Source organism: Cherax quadricarinatus, chromosome 9 (genome assembly GCF_038502225.1).
Source record: "Cherax quadricarinatus isolate ZL_2023a chromosome 9, ASM3850222v1, whole genome shotgun sequence".
NCBI lineage: Eukaryota > Metazoa > Arthropoda > Malacostraca > Decapoda > Parastacidae > Cherax > Cherax quadricarinatus.
The window spans coordinates 16,464,701-16,480,369 of record NC_091300.1 but is presented as its reverse complement, the minus strand read 5'-3'; positions in this window follow the sequence as shown (position 1 = coordinate 16,480,369).

Here is a 15,669-nt window from a genome sequence, read left to right as displayed (position 1 = left end):
GAAGCAACGCATCTTACGAGGTGTCTAGAGGGAAGCAACGCATCTTACGAGGTGTCTAGAGAGAAGCAACACGTCTTACGAGGTGTCTAGAGTGAAGCAACGCGTCTTACGAGGTGTCTAGAGGGAAGCAACACGTCTTACGAGGTGTCTAGATGGAAGCAACGCATCTTACGAGGTGTCTAGATGAACGCAACGCGTCTTACGAGGTGTCTAGATGGACGCAACGTTCAAAATTTATAATTTTCTTACACTCTCGCTTTTTCTTAATGTCTATCCTGGAAATTTCATTAAGTTTTATGGTGATGAAGCAACACTGTGTCTCGGGGCTGAGTGATTGTTCAGGAGCCATGGTTAGTGGTGATGGTAGTGTGACATGTCTGCCTCAAGGTAGTGTGACCCTTGTGAGCTCTGGGTGTTAGCACACACACACACACACACATACGCACACACACACACACACACATACGCACACACACACACACACACACACACACACATACACACACACACACACACACACACACACACACACACACACACCCACACACACACACACACACGCATACACACACACATAAACACACGCACACACACACACACACACATACACACACACACACACACACACACACACACACACACACACACACACACACACACACACAGCAATGGTGGACACACTAGCTGAGGTGGCAAGAAGAGCTCATTCGAGTAGAGCAGTTACTGGTTATAGGCGACTTCAACTATAGGGAGATTGATTGGGAAAACCTGGAGCCACAAGGGGTCCCGAAACATGGAGAGCCAAGATGATGGATGTGGTACTGGAGAACCTCATGCACCAACATGTTAGGGACACTACCAGAGAGAAAGGGGAGGATGAACCAGCAAGACTGGACCTTGTGTTCACCCTGAGTAGCTTAGACATTGAGGACATCACATATGAAAGGCCTCTTGGAGCTAGTGACCACGTGGTTATGAGCTTTGAATACATCGTAGAGCTACAAGTGGAGAGGGTAACAGGAGTAGAAAGGGAAAAGCCAAACTATAAAAGGGGGGACTACACAGGTATGAGTACCTTCCTGCAGGAAGTTCAGGGGAAAAGAGAGTTGGTAGGAAAGTCAGTTAACGAAATGATGGACTACGTAACAACAAAATGCAAAGAGGCAGAGGAAAGGTTTGTTCTCAAGGATAACAGAAATAAAGGGAAGACCAGAACGAGTCCTTGGTTTACCCGAAGATGTAGGGAGACAAAAACTAAGTGCGCTAGAGAATGGAAAAAGGACAAAAGACAAAGGACCCAGGAAAATAAAGAGATTAGTCGACGGGCCAGAAACGAGTATGCACAGATAAGGAGGGAGGCACAGCGACAGTATGAAAAGGACATAGCATCGAAAGCCAAGTCTGACCCAAAACTGCTTTACAGCCACATCAGGAGGAAAACAACAGTCAAGGACCAGGTAATCAGGCTGAGGAAAGAAGGTGGGAAGCTCATAAGAAATGACCAAGAAGTATGTAAGGAGCTCAACATGAGATGGGAAGGCAAAACAGTGGGGTACACCAACAAGGGATATACCAACAAGTGTTGGATGAAATACACACAACCGAGGAGGAGGTGAAGAAGCTCCTAAGTGACCTTGATACCTCAAAGGCGGTGGGACCAGACAACATCTCTCCGTGGGTCCTTATAAAGGGAGCAGAGACACTGTGTGTGCCACTAACCACAATCTTCAATACGTCCCTTGAAACTGGGCAACTACCTGAGATATGGAAGACGGCAAATGTAGTCCCTTTCTTTAAGAAAGGAGACAGAAACGAAGCACTAAATTATAGACCAGTGTCACTGATCTGTATAGTATGCAAAGTCATGGAGAAGATTATCAGGAGGAGAGTGGTGGAGCACCTGGAGCGGAACAAGGTTATAAACGACAGACAACGCGGATTCATGGAAGGTAAATCCTGTGTCACAAACCTAATAGAGTTTGATGACAAGGTAACTGAAGTAAGACATGAGAGGGAGGGGTGGGTTGATTGCATTTTCTTGGACTGCAAGAAGGCCTTCGACACAGTTCCTCACAAGAGATTAGTACAGAACCTAGAGGATAAGGCACGTATAACAGGAAGGGCACTGCAATGGATCAGAGAATACTTAACAGGGAGGCAACAGCAAGTAATGGTACGTAATGAGGTATCACAGTGGGCGTCTGTGACGAGCGGGGTCCCACAGGGGTCAGTCCTGGGACTAGTGCTATTCTTGGTATATGTGAATGACATGACGGAAGGGTTAGCCTCAGAAGTGTCCTTATTTGCAGATGATGTGAATTTAATGAGGAGAATTCAATCAGACGCGGATCAGACAAGTCTACAAAGAGACCTGGACAGGCTGGACGCGTGGTCCAGCAACTGGCTCCTAGAATTTAACCCCGCCAAATGCATAGTCATGAAGATCGGAGAAGGGCAAAGAAGACCATGGAGTATTGGCTAGGCGGCCAAAGACTGCAAACCTCACCCAAGGAGAAAGATCTAGGGGTGATTATAATACCGAGCACGTCGCCAGAAGCACACATTAACCAGGTAACTGCTGTGACATATGGGCGCCTGGCAAACCTGAGAATAGCGTTCCAATACCTCAGTAAGGAATCGTTCAAGACTCCATACACTGTGTACGTAGAACCAGTTTGGAACCCACACCTCGTCAAGCACGTCAAGAAATTAGATAAAGTGCAAAGGTTTGCAACAAGGCTGGTTCCAGAGTTAAGGGGAATGTCATACGAAGAAAGGTTAAGGCAAATCGGTCTGACGATACTGGAGGACAGAAGGGTCAGGGGAGACAAGATAACGACATACAATATCCTGCGTGGAATAGATAAGGTGGACAGAGACGGGATGTTCCAGAGATGGGACACAGAAAAAAGGGGTTACAATTGGAAGCTGAAGATTCAGATGAGTCACAGGGATGTTAGGAAGTATTTCTTCATCCACAGAGTTGTTAGGAAGTGGAATAGTCTGGCAAGCGATGTAGTGGAGGCAGGAACCATACATAGTTTTAAGACAAGGTATGATAAAGCTCATGGAGCAGGGAGAGGGAGGACTCAGTAGCTGTCAGTGAAGAGGCGGGGCCAGGAGCTGAATCTCGACTCCTGCAACCACAATTGAGTACACACACACACCAATAGCTCCTTCCCTGCCTCGGAACCTTTACTAATGCATCTTGTGAGCCATTACTGAACCCTGGACAGCTATTTATCCATGTTTGGATCTGAGTGTATGCTAATTCATGTACGCAACCGAGATAAGTTGACATAGCTTAATATTTCTGTGGCGTACAGGTGCTGTTTTGCTGTTAGTGTTGCATGGAGGCGTAGCAAGAGCGCTCATGGCAGTAGTCATGAGTTCAGGAGGTGGTAAGTACAGTGGTTGAACCCTGAAAGAATGGTTAGGTGTGTTTCCGTCTGGAGGGCTGTTTACATTGTGATGTATGCTCACCTTCACCAGTTATTGCTGACCCCTCATCACTGTCCATCACAAATCCTCTTCAAGCACAAATAATCTTCATTACCTAACTCACGAAATCGTAATTACACGATTGCAAACAAGCCAGGGTACGGGTGGAGTTAGAACCCATGGCAAGTGAGCCGTAAAACTCAAGGCCAGTGCGTAAGCCACTGGGCCAGCTGAATCTTATTGTAAATAACAAAAAGGCACAATACCGTGACTGGAACAATACACAAATAACCCGCACATAGAAGAGAGGAGCTTACGACGACGTTTCGGTCCGACTTGGATCATTTACAAAGCCACACTTATTGTAGCCAGTCGGCCCAGTGGTTTACGCACTGGCCTGGAGTTTTACGACTGACTCGCCATGGGTTCTAACACCCACCCGTGCTCTGGTTTCTTCATTACCTATACGGGTTCAGGACGCTTTTATGTTAATGTAACAGTAGTAACAATATTATGCACCGACCCAGTTATTATTATTGTAATCAGAAGAAAGAGCTAAACCCACAAAGGTCAAATATAGCTGCGCACCGATCTAATGTGTCACTCACATGAGGAAATCGAATCACTTAAATTCCAGCTCTGACTCTTGGGTGTGCATGCTAGGAGACTATGTTTGTCACTTGGGCGTTGACTAGAGTGCCGTCAAGACAGCTGCTGCGTCTCCGTACGCTATCAGCTCCTTCAAGGATGGCATGCTATCTGTCTTAGACGAGTCTTTCACCCAGAATATGGATTCCTTAAAAAGTGTGTTTGTAAACAGTGTAAAGGGGTGAGCTGTTTAGTGACTGACATAGGACCTGGTTAATCTTATTGATGACTTATGGAGGAGTTGGTTAATCATGACTCACGAAATCGTAATGACGCGACTGCAAACACAACATACCACGGACGGGGATAGAACCCGCGATCAGCTAGCGCGTCGGTCTGGAGTTTTATGACTCTCTGATCGCGGGTTCTGTCCCCGCTCGTGGTGTGGTTTGAGTTGATTAATCTTACGGATAACCTACACAGGACCTGGTCAATCATAGGGATGACTTTCCAAGGAGCTGGTTAATATTAGAGATGACTTACGGAGCAACTGGTTAATCTTGGGAATGTCTCACTGAGGAACTGTCTAATCTTGACAAAAATTTACTTTTTTTTAACTAAAACAGCATCGCACAGCGGGATAATTTACTTAATTTACCTGTACCGGTAACTTGCCTGTAGATGGACCCGGGGATCACGGTCCATGTGGTCCGGTCCCGGTTCAGTCCTTCTGATTGACTGAGGGAGAAGGGTGGAAACTAGCGATATATTAATATCTAACGTTGTTCGTCAAGAAAGTATTCCTGGAACCTCGGTGGAAAAGCTATAACAGGAGAAAACTTGCCTTTTTATTGCATAATCTGACATTTCAGAACGATTTCAGGCATTTCCTGAATGGCAGTGAGCAAGTACAGTCATTGGAAACAAGATGTAAAGACAACCTTCGTGCCAGTGTGCCACCACCAATAGACGACGTGTAAGTGTTATATTACACGTCGTCTATAGGTTTCATATTTTAAATTTTGCGTATATTATGCATATATGAGAAATAATGCATGTTGCGTAGAAGCAAATTCTAGCATATCAACAACGCCAGGGAGGAACACTGACAGATTCTAGCGTGTCAAGAACGCCAGGGAGGAACACTGACAGATTCTAGCTTGTCAAGAACGCCAGGGAGAAACACCGACAGATTCTAGCGTATCAAGAACGCCAGGGAGGAACACTGACAGATTCTAGCTTGTCAAGAACGCCAGGAAGGAACATCGACAGATTCTAGCGTGTCAAGAATGCCAGGGAGGAGCACCGACAGATTCTAGCGTATCAAGAACGCCAGGGAGGAACACCGACAGATTCTAGCGTATAATGAACGCCAGGGAGGAGCACCGACAGATTCTAGCGTATAATGAACGCCAGGGAGGAACACCGACAGATTCAAAGGAATTCTACCAGCACAATAGCTTAGAATTTAATACGTAACAGAAATCATAACCGCTGATGAAACACAAATTGACTAATGAGGGTGTAAAGTGTTTATCCGAAGCAAGCTGTGACCATGAAGTCCGGTGTAGTGAGTGGGTGATAAAGCCGTTTTTACCCCGGGGTGACCAGTCCCGTAACTGCAGCCGGAAGAGAGAGAGGCGTTGCTGCTGACTGTTTTATGTGAAGTGCTTGCCGTCTCTCTGCAGCCTCCTGCCATGAAAAATCCTTCCTCGAGAAAGACAAATGTATAAATTCAACACACGCACAGGGATGAAATTTTACATTTGCAAATATATTACTTGCCCGTGGTAAATCCACAAATGTGTATCTCTCAGTGTATGCACACAGAGATGCGAGTATCTCTTAGTATATACAGTACCGAGAAATGTGTATCTTTCTACGTCCACAGACACAGAGAAATGCGTATCTCACAGAGTACATACACCATACACCAAGAGGTGTGTATCTGTCAGTGTATATACACCTGAAATTGCACCTTAATACCAAGAAAATTTTTCTTCATCTTAGTAGTCTTGGGAAATTGCAGCCTTAATGACTTACGTGAGGTCAACAGACACTACAAGTCATATTTTCTTCAGTGAAAAAAAAAGTAATCCTAGTTTCTGAAGCTGCTTCAGGGATTTTCCCATCAGAATTCTTCTGCTGACACAGCAAGTACCCCATCATCCCCCCCGGCAATGATACCGTCGTTCGTACTATACTGTGTTATGGATCCACTCAAGTTTCTAATTGTATCACTGTAATATTCGGATTCATTATCTACTTCTTTCTTAATGTGAGGGAAAAGTTCAATAGATAGGAGTAGAGAGGGAGTATATAGAAACAATAGTTTCATTGCCGGCTACTTGTTAAGGTAGGGTAAGTCAAGCTCCCGCTATTCCCGCCTTTTTTCCCCCTCCCCGAAAGTAATAGTTTGACCCCCCCGAAAGGTGATGTGTGGGGCTCCGGTCCAAACAGTAATCACTAGACTCACAGCTCCCAGCACTACTCTTGGATGACAGAGAGGGTCACCTGCCAATCAACGAGCAGAACGGATGGAGATGGACTAACGTCCTGAGACTTCCCCTTTTTGGATTTAATTACCTGTGCACCTGTATGAAACTGCAGGACGTAACCCCTCATCATTGCAGTGGTAAAGAACCTGCTTTCCTGTCATCGGGATATAATACTCAAGGCTATACTGTGAAGAACGAACCGGTGGGTTGTAACCAACACCTGAGACCCCCCCCCATCATCAGCAACTGCTACGATTTCAACAACACTCAGTGTCACCAACACCAGACACCCCTATATATATTAGCATTGAATTCAGTTATCATTTATATTTTTCATTTATATTTTTCATTTGTTATTATTTCTTTTTCTATTCACTAATTTTCCTGAGGAGGAGCCAGCCTTGGTAATACTGTCTGAAGTTGTTACAGGGCTGAGTAAGCCTTCACAAGTGGCGACCTTGCCAGGATCAACTCTACTGAATCAAGATTCAACTCCATCTCGAATCTACCATTGGAACTTCAACGCCGCATACCACAGATGGTTACCACCAGCCATGAGTAATCATTCTCTATGGTAGGATTACAGTACAGGTATTTAAAAGATTTGGTGATTGTTATAGTCTCAATTTATTGTAAGTCAAGTCAAGGCAGGAATACTAGTTAATTCTGCCATCTATTTTTGTGTGAGCTTGAAACACTTTGGAGGATTAGACTTTAGGGACCCGAGATTTTCCAGTGACAATTTGTTTCATTGAGCTCTTTATTATATCAAGGGAACTGTCATAGGACACTCTTGATTTGTTGGTGAGAAGATTGGATGGTCAAGGGACCCCATTCTACTTACTGTTTGCTCGGAGCCGGCATAGAACCCTTCGTTTTAATTAAAACATATTGTTTAATTGAAGTAGGGATCGAGCCCTCTGGTTTATTTACAGTTTGAGCGGAGCAGGAATTGAACCCTCTGTTTTCTTTAATACCCGTTTCATTTCCCCTGATAGTTTAAGTTATTCTTGCAAGTATGGATGAATACCAGTTTTGGATGAATGCTGGAAGTAAGTTAGGAATAACAGGGAAAAATTTAGAATCTTTCATTAGTGCTAAGATCCAGGAAAGATTTGAAAGAGAGAGAATTGAGAGAGAAGAAAGACAGTTAGAAAGGGAAAGAGAAGAAGAAAAGGAGAGAGAGAGAGAATCGAAAGAGAAGAGAAAAAGGAGAGAGAGAGAGAATTGAGAGAGAAATCCAAGAAAGACAGTTAGAAAGAGAGAGAGAAGACAAAAAGGAGCGTGATAGACTTGATCGTGAGGAGAGAGCTAGAGTACGTGAAGAATAAGTTAAATTAAGAGAACTTGAGGAAAGAGCAAAGGATAGAGAAGTTGAGGAAAAAGCTAGAGAACGTGAGGAAAAAGCTAGAGAACGTGAGGAAAAAGCTAGAGAACGTGAGGAAAAAGCTAGAGAACTTGAGTTAATAGAGAGAGAAAAGGATCGCGAGCTCGAAAAATCTCGCCTTGAATTAGAGAATAGAAAGTTAACTCTTGCACAACAACAATTAGAGGAAGGAGTAATTGAACATCATGCAGCTAGTGCACATATTTCAACACCTAATTTACCTCCCTTCACAGAGGGGGAAGACACAACTTCATACATTATCAGGTTTGAAAATACCGCTAGCCTCTGTGAATGGCCTGCTGACACCTGGGCTACCAGGTTAGAAATGTTATTTTCCGGTACAGCTTTGAATATCTATGCAACTTTGTCGCAGGATATTATATGTAATTATAACCTACTGAAGAAGGCAATCCTTAAAGCATACCAAAAAACCACTAATTCTTACAGGAAAGATTTCAGGTATGCCACCTTACAGCCGGGCCAGAACTTCCAGCAGTTACAGGTAACACTCTTTAGTCTGTACGACTTTTGGATAGAGAGTTCAGGAATTGATCACAGTTATGAATCTCTTAGAGACTTCATGGTTGCTGACCAGTTCCTGACAGCTCTTCCTCACCAGATACGAACATTCATTAGAGAACGTAACCTGATTAAAGCTGAGGAAGTTGCTGAGGCTGCTGACCTGTATGCTGAGGCTCACAATTCCTATAAAGACCTAAAGGGATCGAACCCTAAGGGCAAGGGTTCATCAGACCTTAAGAAATCAAAGCCTCTAGTGGAAAGTAAAATGACTTCTTTTATTCCTGTTTGTCATCTGTGTGGCGTTAAGGGACATAAACGTCCAGATTGTCCTTCTAAGAAGGTCCAAAAAGTTGGAAGATGTTTTAAAGACTGTAATGACCAAGCACCCTTCTGTTCAGGAACAGTTAATGGACTTAATGTATCTACCATTTTACGAGACACTGGATGCACATGTATAGTCATTTCTGATAAGCTGTTCCCTAACCTTAAAGAAACTCATTCCTCTGCTATACTTTCAGACTACTTGGACCGTACGGACACTTTTCCTACCATCCGTTGTTACATTAGGTCTAAATGGTTCACAGGTTGGTCTGAAGCCGTACTAGCTCCCATCGTTTCTTGCTCCGTACTAATAGGTAATGTAAAAGGTGCCATTCTTCCTTCTGAGGTTGACCTTTCATCACCAAAGGTGGACATAAGTGTTTCAGATCCTCTTCCTGTAGAGTCAGGGAAGCCCCTCGAAAGTTCAGATGAGACAATGTCTCGTGAGATTCATGTGGGATTAAAAACCAGTGATGCTACTCTCGAAAGCGAGGTAGTAGGATCACCGGTTCACTTGTTAGATGAAAGTGAAGATATCACCTCCGATACCATAAATGTCTTGACTAGGGCTCAGACCAAAGCCCAGGTTTCTCCTACTGTCCATCCTTTGATTTTCCCTGACTTTAAGCCTTCAGATATATCGAAGGACTCCTTTGTCAATTTACAACGTAATTGCCCTTCTCTTCAGAATTGCCATAATGCAGCTAAACAAAATCAAGTTATCCAAAGGAAAAACTTTTCATATAAATTTGAATATATAAAAGGTATCTTGTACAAGTCAGTATTCAAATTAAATTCAGATGAGATAGACTATTCCATCTTAGTTGTTCCAAGTCAATGCAGAGAGACTGTTCTTAAAATGGCTCATGACCTGCCAGTGGCCGGACATTTCTCGCATCGTAAAACCTTAAATAAAATTAGGGAAACCTATTTTTGGCCAAAAATGTCCTCAGATATCACTACCTATTGTAGGTCGTGTAAAGTTTGCCAACTGTCATACTCCCGAGGTACCAGGCGAGTACCTATGGTCAAAATGCCAGTCTTTACCGTACCTTTTGAAAGAGTAGCTATTGACATCGTTGGTCCTTTATCTCCACTGTCATCTGGGGGACATAGATATATATTAACATTAGTTGATTATGCTTCGAGTTTCCCTGAAGCCATACCCTTAAAGACCATAACTACTACAGAGGTGGCTGAAGCCCTTTTGTCCATCTTCTCCAGAGTGGGCATCCCTAGAGAAATTTTGTCTGACCGTGGGACACAATTCACATCTGACTTAATGCAACATCTATACCAACTTCTGGGAGTGAAGCCTCTCTTCACCACACTCTATCATCCCAGCTGTAATGGGAGGATTGAGCGCCAGCATTCGATTCTCAAGTCCATTTTAAGGAAACTTTGCTCCCTTAAACCTAAGGAGTGGCATCGTTACCTACCCTGTGCTTTGTTTGCCATGAGGGAAGTTCCCAGTGACTCTTTGGGGTTTTCACCTTTTGAACTTCTCTATGGTAGACAGGCCAGAGGCCCATTGTCCATCCTTCATGACTTATGGACTAATGAGGAGGTAAATGCTGAGGTTCAGTCTTCTTACCAGTTTCTCCTTGACCTTAGATCCAAACTTGAGGAGACCGACCTCTGACATAGTTTCGAGAAACCTAAGCTTGTCAATGGACCAGTACAAAACCTATTTTGATTCCAAAAGTCAGAGAAGTTTTAAAGTAGGAGATGAAGTTCTTGTACTTTTGCCTATCAAGTTAAATAAATTATTAGTAGCATGGAAAGGTCCATATAAAGTATTAAAAATTTGTGGGAAAGTTGACTACTTCATAGAAGTCGAGGGGAAACCTAAACTTTATCATATCAACATCCTTAAGAAATATTACCGAAGAAATTCGGTTAACTGCCTTAATAACTTTGACTTAGTTTTTCCACACGAACTTGATACGACAACTGAAGAATGTAAGGTGTGCGTAATTGACACCTCTAACTTAGACTATGATGAAGAACTACATGACTTGATGACTTTTGACCACTCGGACGCAACCAACATTAATATTAATGAATCTTTGGATGACCATAAGAGACATGAACTACTTCAATGTGTGAGTAACTTTTCAGACGTCTTTACTGATATTCCAGGTGTTACCTCCACGGTAGTCCATAAGATTGACTTAGTGACGGACAATCCTATCAAACAAAAATTATACCCAGTTCCAGTTCACCTTAGGGATGCATTTGACCGAGAGGTAAACAAATTATTAAAACTAAAGATCATTGAACCTTCAGTATCTTCATATTGTTCACCAGTAGTCATGGTTAAGAAGGAGGATAATTCATATAGACTTGCTATTGACTTCAGAGGCCTTAATGCTATAACTCGGTGGGATGCTGAGCCTATGCCCTTAATAGATAGCGATCTACACAAATTTTATGACGCTTCCTTCTTTTCAGAGATTGATATTGCGCCGGCATATCATCAAGTAATGTTAGATCCTTCTTCTAAGCAGTACACCGCTTTTCCTACACACCAAGGACTGATGCAATATAGAACTATGCCCTTCGGTTTGGTAACTGCCTGTGCTACCTACGTGAGACTGATGAGAAAGGTCTTGGGTAATATGCCAAACGTTTCAGTTTATTTTGATAACATTTACGTAATGACATCCACGTGGGGCAAACATATCCAAACATTAACATCAGTTTTGCGTAGGTTACGCTCACATGGCCTCACTGCCAAGCCGAAGAAATGCTTCCTTGGGTAAAACAAGATTAGATATCTTGGACTGATACTTTCTAATAACTCTCTGCAGCCTCTCCCCAGTAAGATCAAAGCTTTATTAGAATTTAAATTCCCCAAAACCAAGAAGCTCATGCGTTAGCTTTCTTGGTTCTGTAAATTTTTATGCACGGTTTATCCCGAACCTTACTGATCTTACAGGCATCTTATCCGACTTCCTTAAAAAGTCTGTGAAGGAACCTCTTGAACTTTCCGACGTAGCTCGGGAAAAGTTTAATGAGATTAAAAGTATCTTTTCGAAAGACCCTATACTTAAGATTCCAGATATTAATAAAACATATTGTTTAAGAACTGATGCCTCCAATACTGGCTTAGGTGTGGTGCTACTACAATACCATGATGGTACTCCCTTCCCTGTATGCTTCCTAAGCCGGAAACTCCTTCCCGCAGAAACGAGATACTCCACCATAGAAAAGGAATGTTTGGCCCTTGTGTGGGGTATCTCCAAACTTAAATTTTATTTGCTGGGAAAAGAATTCATTTTAGAAACGGACCACAAACCTTTGATATACCTAGAAACTTTTAAGGGAACCAACAGTCGCCTCTTGAGGTGGACATTAGCACTCCAGGCTTTTAAGTTCCATATTGTGTATATCAATGGTTCATCCAATTATTTCTCTGACTGGTTAAGTCGTGACAGTCAGTAGAAGATTTCTTGCCTTACGCGACTTCCACATGTTAGAACTTTTTCCTCGCCTATTCTTCTTATACTCTTTGACTATAAGTCTTGGTATGGGGTAGTGTGAGGGAAAAGTTCAATAGATAGGAGTAGAGAGGGAGTATATAGAAACAATAGTTTCATTGCCCGCTACTTGTTAAGGTAGGGTAAGTCAAGCTCCCGCTATTCCCGCCTTTTTTCCCCTCCCCGAAAGTGGTAGTTTCATTGCCGGCTACTTGTTAAGGTAGGGTAAGTCAAGCTCCTGCTATTCCCGCCTTTTTTCCCCCACCCCAAAAGTGATAGTTTGACTGCCGGCTGCTTGTTAAGGTAGGGTCAGTCTAGCTCCCGCTATCCCTTCCCCTCCTTCTTCCCCCCCCGAAAGGTGACGTGTGGGGCTCCGGTCCAAACAGTAATCACTAGACTCACAGCTCCCAGCACTACTCTTGGATGACAGAGAGGGTCACCTGCCAATCAATGAGCAGAATGGATGGAGATGGACTAACGTCCTGAGACTTCCCTTTTTGGATTTAATTACCTGTGCACCTGTATGAAATTGAAGGACGTAACCCCTCATCATTGCAGTGGTAAAGAACCTGCTTTTCTGTCATTGGGATATAATACTCAAGGCTATACTGTGAAGAACGAACCGGTGGGTTGTAACCAACACCTGAGACACCCCCCCATCATCAGCAACTGCTACGATTTCAACAACACTCAGTGTCACCAACACCAGACACCCCTATATATATTAGCGCTGAATTCAGTTATCATTTATATTTTTCATTTTTCATTTTCTTTAATGAAGGATTAATATTTCATATTTAAGTGTTTTATATTTTCTATATAATAAAGTGTTTATGTTTGTCTGTTATTATTTCTTTTTCTATTCACTAATTTTCCTGAGGAGGAGCCAGCCTTGGTAATACTGTCTGAAGTTGTTACAGGGCTGAGTAAGCCTTCACACTTAATATGTTTTCCAATGCTTGTTACAGACAACATAAGGTTGTATTCAGTTTCATCCTTGCTTATATACTGCAGTCAGGTGACTCCAGCTTCATTCTTTCTTATATACTGCAGTAAGGTGACTCCAGCTTCATCCTTGCTTATATTCTGCAGTCAGGTGACTCCAGCTTCATTCTTACTTATATACTGCAGTAAGGTGACTCTAGCTTCATCCTTGCTTATATTCTGCAGTCAGGTTACTTCAGCTTTATCCTTGCTTATATACTGATGTCAGGTTACTCCGGCTTCATCCTTGCTTACATACTGCAGTCAGGTGACTCTAGGTTCATTCTTGCTTATATACCGCAATCAGGTGACTCCAGCTTCTTCAATGCTTATATACTGCAATCAGGTGTCTCCAGCTTCATCCTTGCTTATGTACTGCAATCAGGTGACTCCACCATCATCCTTGCTTATATTCTGCAGTCAGGTGACTCCACCATCATCCTTGCTTATATACTGCAGTCAGGTGACTCCAGCATCATCCTTGCTTATATACTGCAGTCAGGTGACTCCACCATCATCCTTGCATATATACTGCAGTCAGGTGATTCCACTATCATCCTTGCTTATATACTGCAGTCAGGTGACTCCACCATCATCCTTGCTTATATACTGCAGTCAGGTGACTCCACCATCGTCCTTGCTTATATACTGCAGTCAGGTGACTCCACCATCGTCCTTGCTTATATACTGCAGTCAGGTGATTCCACAATCATCCTTGCTTATATACTGCAGTCAGGTGACTCCACCATCATCCTTGCTTATATACTGTAGTCAGGTGACTCCACCATCATTCTTGCTTATATAATGCAGTCAGGTGACTCCACCATCCTCCTTACTTATATACTGCAGTCAGGTGACTCCACTATCATCCTTGCTTGTATACTGCAGTAAGGGGACTCCACCATCATCCTTGCTTATATTCTGCAGTCAGGTGACTCCACCATCAGCCTTGCTTATATACTGCAGTCAGGTGACTCCAGTATCATCCTTACTTTTATTCTGCAGTCAGATGACTTCAATATCATCCTTGCTTATCTACTGCAGTCAGGTAACTCCAGCATCATTCTTGCTTGTATACTGCAGTAAGGGGACTCCACCATCATCCTTGCTTATATTCTGCAGTCAGGTAACTCCAGCATCATTCTTGCTTTTATACTGCAGTCAGGTGACTCCAATATCATCCTTGCTTATAAAATGCAGTCAGGTGACTCCAGTATCATCCTTGCTTATATACTGCAGTCAGGTAACTCCAGCATCATTCTTGCTTATATACTGCAGTCAGGTGACTCCAGTATCATCCTTGCTTATATACTGCAGTCAGGGTGACTCCAGTATCATCCTTGCTTATATACTGCAGTCAGGTGACTCCAGTATTATCCTTGCTTACATACTGCAGTCAGGTGACTCCAGTATTATCCTTGCTTACATACTGCAGTCAGGTGACTCCAGTATCATCCTTGCTTATCTACTGCAGTCAGGTAACTCCAGTATCATCCTCGCTTATATACTGCAGTCAGGTGACTCCAGTATCATCCTTGTTTATATTCTGCAGCCAGGTGACTCCAACTTCATCCTTCAAGGTACTTCGGCAGTTTCATCACATTTATAACACAGGAGTAATTCAGTGTTTGACGGAAGCCATAAAAATCTGCACATTAATTGCCGTCTTTCTCGTTTTTTTTAAATGTCTTTCTCCCATCTGCGGGTTATTTGTGTATTGTTCTAGTCACGGTATTGTGTTTTTTTGTTCTTTCTGCAATGAGTCTGTTATAGTCATTATGCGAGTCAAGTGTAATCAGTGACGACAAAATCATTAATGATATAGGAGTTTATCAAGAAAGTCACATACGCATCTTACACGAAATATTATTTAAAATGAGAATAATATTTACAGAAATCCAGCAGGAACAACTAAGATAAGATAAGATAAGATAAGATTTCGTTCGGATTTTTAACCCCGGAGGATTAGCCACCCAGGATAACCCAAGAAAGTCAGTGCGTCATCGAGGACTGTCTAACTTATTTCCATTGGGGTCCTTAATCTTGTCCCCCAGGATGCGACCCACACCAGTCGACTAACACCCAGGTACCTATTTGCTGCTAGGTGAACAGGACAACAGGTGTAAGGAAACGTGTCGAAATGTTTCCACCCGCCGGGAATCGAACCCGGGCCCTACGTGTGTGAAGCGGGAGCTTTAGCCACCAGGCCACCGGGCCACAAACTCAATTTGGAGTGAAAGCGAAAGAGGACGATTCAATCCTTCCTGGGCTATTCTGATCCAGGATGAATAGAAACGTCGTCTAAGTAACTTATTTGTTATTTGTTCCTGTCACGATATTGTAATTAAATATTCGCTTGTCATAGGTATGTGTAGTCTTAACCTAATCTGACTTATATTAAGGAAACGTGTTCACATAACCGGCTGGGATCGAACCCATGGCTGGC